This window comes from Olea europaea, unplaced genomic scaffold (genome assembly GCF_002742605.1).
Source record: "Olea europaea var. sylvestris unplaced genomic scaffold, O_europaea_v1 scaffold2354, whole genome shotgun sequence".
Lineage (NCBI taxonomy): Eukaryota > Viridiplantae > Streptophyta > Magnoliopsida > Lamiales > Oleaceae > Olea > Olea europaea.
The window spans coordinates 26,466-32,465 of NW_019241663.1; positions in this window are offsets into that span (position 1 = coordinate 26,466).

Here is a 6,000-nt window from a genome sequence, read left to right on the forward strand (position 1 = left end):
ACCGTACTTGAAGGGTGAAAAAGTGTGTTGTTGATTTACCGGAGCAAGTGGTTGACAAGAGGTCGTGATTGTCTTCATATTACACTATTTTTACCTTCATGCTGAGATGAAAAGGAGGAAATTCATCGATAAGAGGTACCCAAATCTATTCCCGAAGGTGGATCATGCCAAGTGAAAAGCGTTCGAAATGGAGTAGAAAAGAATTTTGCCCGAATAAGTATTGTATAATTTTAGTAAAGTACACTACACTAACTTATATTAATATATGCTTCTTTTAACATTCTCTATTTCTTTTTTAGAACTAGTCGCACGATAGTTCAAATGACGATCTCAGACGCTTACAAGTGGTTCCATGACATTGCCACTTTGGGAGCTTGGCTCCCCGACGATGTAAGTAAAGTAGTCATATTGTTATTTCTTATACATACGTAATTCTTTGTTTATTAAATGAAATAATTCCCTCTTTTTATTGTTGTTTCCTAATGTAGTACATCGATATAGTCATGGACTTGTTGCGTGATCAAACTCAAAGCTATCTAAAATCATTTGACATTCCTGATTGAGTCATATTAAACACCGAGTTCGTACGTGTCGTTATCATTTATTATTAGTTGCTCCAACTTATGGATAATGAATACACTATGTCTAAATTTATACTCGAGTGGGCAATAGGAATGTCACCGAGTATCAGAGAAAAGTCATGAGAGGGTTGTACGCATATGTATATTCCATTGATTGAGAATCATTACTGCTTTGTCGTGGAGATCGTCTTCACTGATTCTATTATATATGTGTACGACTTCAATTATTCATATCTGACACAATGTCAGCTCAAGCAAAACTTGAAGTCGGTGGTTGTCATCGTTTCTCTGATGGCTACATGAGTGAGGGTCACTGTACACGACAAATTAGCCATCATATGGGACACGACAACGGCGAGACAATCCATATCATAAATGTTCGTAATTTTTGTAACTTTAGAATTTAGTTTTTAGCTAACTATACCGAACTAACACATTATTATTCAATTGCAGGGACAATTGTTGCATATTCCCCATAAAATATATTGAATTTTTTAGTATAGCACACAAGTTGATGGAATTAAGCAATTATGGATTAAATTTGGACGAATAAGTTAGCGTGTGATTTATATAAATTTAATTGTTATCCATAAAATATTGTATATTGAATTATTTCATTAACTATGAAATAATTGTAAATATTGTAAAATTTATATAGACACTCCCATTGCACTAATCGAGGATGTTCAACAATAAGTCCAAATTTAGTCAAACTTTAGTCTAACATATTAAGAGACTTAGTCCTATTGATTGAATTTAATTAATGCCATTTGGGGGGATTTCAATCGAGATACCTGAAACATTTTTTTTTTGTAATTATAAAATAATTGTAAATATTGCACATTGATTTTTTTTAATTATAAAATAATTGTAAATGTTGTAAAATTTATGTAAACATTATACATTCAATTTTTTTTTTTTTTTGTAATTATGAAATACTTGTAAATATTTTAAAATTTATGTAAACATTGTACATTGAATTATTTATTTAATTATGAAATACTTTTAAATATCGAAAAATAGATGTAAATATTGTTCATTTAATAGTAACATCATTATATATTGACCAATTGTCATTTAGGACAATATAACTTATACAAAATTGGCAAGAATGCCTTATTGCTTTGCACCGATCGCACCTATATAGTCAAGAAAACTCTCTGGTAAATAGTATTCTGGTTGTATGTAGAAGTCTAAAATTATGCGGTTCAACTTTTAGTGACAATAATATATTAATCGGGAGAATATGGTCGGGGAATTTCTTGCTTGAATTTATTTGGAAGAGGAAATATAGTCACAGCATACGCTGCTCTATAAGAATTAGCTGTGTAAAAAGGAGAGTATAATGCTCTCATTGCAATGCCTCGATATATAGCCATAACAACTGCATTTTCACATGAAAAACTCTTCAACTGAAATCGACTATAAAGGACATCAGTCAAGTCCACCATGTATACCGTATTACGTGCACATTTCACGGAGAGGCACAACTCATCCAACTGTTTCACATTCAACTTTCTAGCAACCTTTAAGAGTTTATCTTCTTAAGCAGGGGCTAGCACGCTCGTGCAACTCTATGGTTCTGCATGTTAATCATGAAATCACTGTTGCAGTTTTTTAGGGATGTTCTTAATCATTGCGAGAATTGATAACTCTCGATTATTCTTGAATAAGACATTGAGAGACTTCACATTGTTCGACGTCATTATGTTGTATCGATGTCCTAAAAAATGTGGATGCGCCTAATGTTCAATCCCCATTTTTTATAGATAATCCCATGTTAGGGATGATTTACAATCCATTTCGATCATAAACTTATTACACTCCTCAACACTGAAAGTTTTGATCGCTTTTCTGAACAATGAAACGTTATCTTTGCCTTCATACCTAGTCTTTAGATTACTTTGTATATGGTACATGTAATACCTATGATGTGCTTTAGAAAAAATTTCAACGATACCATTTATTATAGACGGTTTCCAATCGGTTACAATAGCAAGGTCCTCAATCTTTTCGATCACTTCCCTCAGTTTTGTAAAGAACCAACACATCAATGAATCATTTTCATTGTCAACTATGCCGAGTATAAGAGAGTAAATTAGGATGTGGGCGTCTTGACATATAGCAATAATCAACTTGCCTTGGTATTTAGCTTTCAAAGTTGTACGATCGACTAGAATTTCGAGTAACATCGCATTTCAAAATCCTCCAACGCTTATTCTTTGTCCTTTCAGGCCTTCTTGTAGCTCATGACCATTTTGTACTTTAGATGGATTTCGTCAATGATGTCCGAATGTTTGTATATCATCCATGGATCCTAATACTTGTGCATTATTTGTCTACTAATAAACCATGCTTAAGTTTGTATGTAATCATTTCGACGAATTCTCACTTTGCAAGTATGTTCCTGTGTATATTTGTGAACTCAAAGTTGTATTTTAATACCATCCGATGCACAACTTCCTGCAATTCTTTCTTTGTTTTAAAGTTGCTTAACATGTAAATCCTCATCCTTGAGCTCCCATGCCGCTCATGTCTCTAACGAGATAAAGTAATCAAATCCTCATTTGTAAATTTATTTTCATTCTCGTTATCGTAAACTATCGAAAAAATTCTGTGCGTAACAGCGAGATCACGATAAGGAACAACTGTTTCGGGAATAACCACATCATCCTCACGACTTATCTCCAATGTGTCCCAAAAATCAATAGCATTGTCATTCACTCATCCGAGTTTTCGTGTTCACCTTCGATGACATCCTTCCTCACTAAAGTCATGTAAAGAGAAGTCATGTGCATTTTGTTCAATTCAGATAGATAATTCACTTCAACATTTGAAGTAACATTCATAGGTGGAATAGAAATTGATGAATGCTCGTTGAATAGAACTGTTTGATCCATATCATACTGAAGAGATTGACATTCAACTTGTTTTATAAGTCATGGTACATTATTGCATGCGATATTCTCTGTTATAAAATTTAGAATACTACCATGTATGTCACCCGACCATTTTCATACTTATTGATCATTATTATCTAATTCGAAATCACCAAAATAACAAATCGAGATTACAATCATATTTGTATGACGAAATTAAATTTTTAATTATATGAAAAAATAATAAAAAATTTGGCTCAACCACAGTGGCAATAGAAATTTATAAAAAAATTAACAGTCGACTGGGTTGACTGGTAACAGCTGGCTATTACGTTTGTACGATAATCGACTGTTATAGTCGTGCAGTAATCGGTTGTTACGGTCGACCGTTAAATAGCGGACTATGTTGTGCATCGACTATGTTATGCCGGGCTGAAATAATTCATTATACAGATGATTTTTTTCTTATTTGTGTTTACAATTTTTTTATATATGTTAAAAAATTTATTTACATGTTAATCTATGTCGAACTAAGATTTATCTATTAAAGACGTATACTAATCTAACAAAAATGAAATTAAACATATGTAAATATACTTATTGATTCAAAGTGATTGATATAAAAAAATCTTCTTGTTTAGCGTACGATAAAATTTTGATATTTTGAAGTTGAAGAAGATGAAAAATGAGAGGGTCTGTGTTGACATAAACAGATAAGAAAAATTAGCTGATTTTGAAATTTTAAATGGAAAGTGTATAGTTTTCACTTGTTAATTAAAATGGTCTAATTGTCTTTTAAACAAAATAATATTTGGTAATTGTATAATATAATTAAGGTTAGTCTTTTACCATCCGAAAGACCATTGTGGAAATATGATATAGTTTAAAAGTCAAAGTGAAAAATAAAAGGTTTGACTGGATTAATTTTAAAAGTAGCCCATCGGAATAGGTTTGGTAGACTTAATATTTAAAAGAATAATTTTATCATTTGATTATTGAAATGAAAAATTGAATGGACGTGGAGATAATTTTCTCTTTTCCTCATGTGAACCAACCCACCACACTACAAACAAGGTCAAGGGAAAAGATCACAAATCAGGTTTTAACTATGCGTAATTTAATATTCAGGTTACAAGTTTCATTAGTTCAAAAATCAGGTTTTAACTAATTAATTAAAAATATTTATTAAATAATGAAAATAAAGTCACAATTATATTATTAATGGTCACAGATTCACAAGTTTAGGTCATAGATTTATTTACTAGTCACATATCATCAAATTAATTGATCACAGAAAAGCTCACAAATTGAAATTTTGATAGGTCACAAATTATTTTAAAGTCACGTATCAAAAAATTTGGTCACAAATTGACAAATTATAGGTCCCAAAATTGTCACAAATCCAAAAAATTTAGGTCACATGTCACATATTTCAAATTTGATAGTCACAGATTACCTTTTTAGTTAAAAAATGATTGAATTTTAAGGTCAGATTAATAGTCACCACAATACTTGGTCACAATCACTACCCCCGCCACACCACCACCACCACCAAGTCACGCTGATTGCAGCTCCATTCTCACCAAACTGCACATTTTTACTCACAATGGCGATAGAGAGAAGGAAAGAGGTAAAACACCACCAACCACCACTACCACCAAGGCGAATCTGTAGCGATTTTTCTCACCAGACCGATGACGACGAACATGAAGAAGGAAGAGAAGAGATTGACAACCACCGTCGCCACTTCCACGACCACCACCATTGACAACCACCGTCGCCGCTTCCATGACCACCACCATCGCCTTATCGCCGCCAACCAACATCACAGCCACCATCACCCAAAACCAACAACAAATCAAATCACACAATCACCTCCACTACTACAATCACCGCCAAGATCTGAAAATACAACCAACGAAATCCAAACACACCAAAAATACCTCGAAATCACTACCTGCAGATTGGATCTGGAGTCGGTCCTGTGTAGTTGCAGTACACCCAAACCAACAGCGATGTAGCCGGTTGTGTGCAGCCGCCATCCGAGCGCGATGATGCTGCTGCCACTGCAAGAATCATTGCGCTGATCGTGTGCAGTCACCTGAAAGATGAACTTGAAAAATTGTGGAAGTTGAGCGAGGAAATAACGGAGATTGTTTGTGAGAAGAATTGAGGGGTTTCTAGTAACGGAGGAAGTTACAATAATCCCGTATATGAATGCTAATTTCATGGGATACGTGCGTCATTTAATTAAAAGATTTTAATATTTAATTATAATGTTTAAAACCTGAAAACTGCACAAATAAATTTCAGCTCTGAAATATGAAAAGAGATCTTTTAAGTACATGTGGGTGCATAATTTCCTCCAAGGTCTATATATTTACCAACCAAGCCCGTGATCCGAATCCTATCGACTAGCCCAATCATTGCATTTCCCAGCCAACCCAAGACCACACAAGACCACAATCCCACGTCAACACACTACGATAAGCCCATCAACATCAAAACCTCATACCCAGCCCTCAAAACCATACCCACTA